Source organism: Mandrillus leucophaeus, unplaced genomic scaffold (genome assembly GCF_000951045.1).
Source record: "Mandrillus leucophaeus isolate KB7577 unplaced genomic scaffold, Mleu.le_1.0 Scaffold27, whole genome shotgun sequence".
Classification (NCBI taxonomy): Eukaryota; Metazoa; Chordata; class Mammalia; order Primates; family Cercopithecidae; genus Mandrillus; species Mandrillus leucophaeus.
The window spans coordinates 5058402-5061368 of NW_012102809.1; the positions used below are offsets into that span (position 1 = coordinate 5058402).

At 45.2% G+C, this 2967-nt stretch overlaps 1 pseudogene; it reads left to right on the forward strand.

Moving 5' to 3' along the window:
* The first annotated feature begins 381 nt into the window (after positions 1-381).
* On the forward strand, positions 382-1699 carry LOC105542903 (annotated as a pseudogene).
* Positions 1700-2967: the final 1268 nt, after the last annotated feature.

Genomic DNA, 2967 nt, shown 5'->3' on the forward strand with positions numbered 1-2967 from the left:
TCCTGTGACAGAACCATTTCACTCTGAATCCACTGTCGGAAGCTTTGCTAGGTTGTTTGGACAACTGAGAGATTCTGAGCTTCCTGGAGACTGTCCCTCTCTCACTAGCAAGAATACACCAAAAAAGATGGCCCTCTGAAAATAGTTTTTAAAAGGTTCAAAATCGAAGCCCCCTCACAGGGGTTTAGCAATGACAGGTTCTGAAACTCAATTACTTGAAACATTTCTTCCACACCAAAGAAAGTTAAACCTCACCTTTGAAGGGTCTCAAGTTTAATCACAGTAATCAGTGATTCTGGGCTTAATCAGTCTTTGTAGAATAATTGGATTTCTTTCTTTTTTTTTTTTTTAAGAGTCTTGAGTTCAAGTGGCCAAGGCAAGATGGGTCAAAGTCAGAGTGGTGGTCACCGTCCTGGAGGTGGCAAGAAGGATGACAAGGACAAGAAAAAGAAATATCAACACCCTGTACCAACCAGAGTGGGGAAAAAGAAGAAGAAAACAAAGGGACCAGATGTTGCCAGCAAACTGCCACTGGTGACACCTCACACTCAGTGCTGGTTAAAATTACTGAAGTTAGAGAAAATTAAAGACTATCTTCTCATGGAGGAAGAATTCATTAGAAATCAGGAATAAATGAAACCATTAGAAGAAAAGCAAGAGGAGGAAAGATCAAAAGTGGATGATCTGAGGGGAACCCCGATGTCAATAGGAACCTTGGAAGAGATCATCAATGACAATCATGCCATCGTGTCTACATCTGTGGGCTCAGAACACTACGTCAGCATTCTTTCATTTGTAGATAAGGATCTGCTGGAAACTGGCTGCTCAGTCCTGCTCAACCACAAGGTGCATGCTGTGAGAGGGGTGCTGATGGATGACACGCATCCCCTGGTCACAGTGATGAAGGTGGAAAAGGTCCCCCAGGAGACCTATGCCGATACTGGGGGGTTGGACAATCAAATTCCAGAAATGAAGGAATCTCTGGAGCTTCCCTTCACCCATCTGAATATCATGAAGAGACGGGTATAAAGCCTCCTAAGGGGGTCATTCTCTATGGTCCACCTGGCACGGGTAAAACCTTGTTAGCCGAAGCAGTAGCAAACCAAACCTCAGCCATTTCTTGAGAGTGATTGACTCTGAACTTATTCAGAAGTACCTAGGTGATGGGCCCAAACTTGTACAGGAATTGCTTCAAGTTCCTGAAGAACATGAACCATCCATTGTGCTTATTGATGAAACTGGCGCCATTGGGACAGAAAGATATGACACAAATTCTGGTGGTGAGAGAGAAATTCAGCAAACAATGTTGGAACTGTTGAACATGTTGGATGGATTTGATTCTAGGGGAAATGTGAAAGATACCGTGGCCACAAACCGAATGGAAACTTTGGATCCAGCACTTATCAGACCAGGCCGCGTTAGCAGGAAGATTGAGTTCCCCCTGCCTGATGAAAAGACTAAGAAGCGCATCTTTCAGATTCACCCAGCAGGATGATGCTGGCCGATGACGTAACCCTGGACGACTTGATCGTGGCTAAAGATGACCTCTCTGGTGCTGACATCAAGGCAATCTGCACGGAAGCTGATCTCATGGCCTTAAGAGAACTAGAATGAAAGTAACAAATGAAGATTTCAAAAATCTAAAGAAAATGTTTTTTATAAGAAACAGGAAGGCACCCCTAAAGGGCTGTCTCTCTAGTGAACCACAGCTGCCATCAGGAAAATGGATGGGAGATTTATGAATCCCTGAAAGGGATGAGACTGGGGGAGTTGCCCAGAGGAATCCCTGTTCCCATTGATTTTTATTTGCAAAACATCCTGTGTCTTTTGGAGTACAATGTGTAAGTGCCCATTGGGTGGCCTTCTTCTGTTGGTCACTGTGCAGCAGTCTGCTTCCCAATAAAGTGTGTTCTTTCACCCCAAAAAAAAAAAAAAAATCTCGTTCTATTGCCCAGGCTGGAGTGCAGTGGCACAATCTTGGCTCACTGCAATGTCAGCCTCCTGGGTTCAAGCGATTCTCATGCTTCAGCCTCCAGAGTAAATGGGATTACAGGTGTGCGCCACCACACCTAGCTAATTTTTGTGTTTTTAGCAGAGATGGGGTTTTGCCATGTTGGCCAGGCTGGTCTCAGACTCCTGACCTCAAGTGATCCACCCGCTTCAGCCTCCCAAAGTGCTGGGATTACAGGTGTGAGCCACCGCACCAGCCAGTCTTCTTCAAAATAATATTCTCTGTATAAAGCAAGAGTAAGAAGGTGGTCAGGAGACTTATCAGATTGAAATGATCTCCATGAAGTCCCAGGAAGTGAAAGGAGACTTCTCAGTTCCCACTCAGCTCTCCAGCCCGTGAAAACCACCCATCCCCATCATACATACTGCAAGGTAAACCTGAAGTCCAAAGTCCTGACAGCTTCTCACCTTTTATCCCCCAGGAACTGTAGTTAATAACAGCCACCCTGTATCAGTCCGTTTTCACACTGCTATAAAGAATTGCCCAAGACTGGATAATTTATAAAGAAAAGAGATTTAAATTCCACATGTCTTGGGAAGCCTCAGGAAACTTACAGTCATGGCAGAAGGGGGAGCAGCCTCATCTTACACGGTGGTAGGAGAGAGAGACTGTATGAGAGCACAAGAAAAACTACCATTTATAAAACCATCAGATCTCGTGAGAATTCACTCATTATCACAAGAACAGCATGGGGGAAACCACCCCCATCATTCAGTCACTTCCCTCCCTTGACATCTCAGGATTACAATTCAAAATGAGATTTCGCCAGGCACAGTGGCTCATGCCTGTAATCCCAGCACTTTGGAAGGCCAAGGTGGGTGGATCACCTGAGGTTCAGGAGTTCAAGAGCAGCCTGGCCAACATGGCAAAACCCCATCTGTACTGAAAATATAAAAGTTAGCCAGGCATGGTGGCAGGTGCCTGTAATCCCAGCTACTCGGGATGCTGAGGCAGGA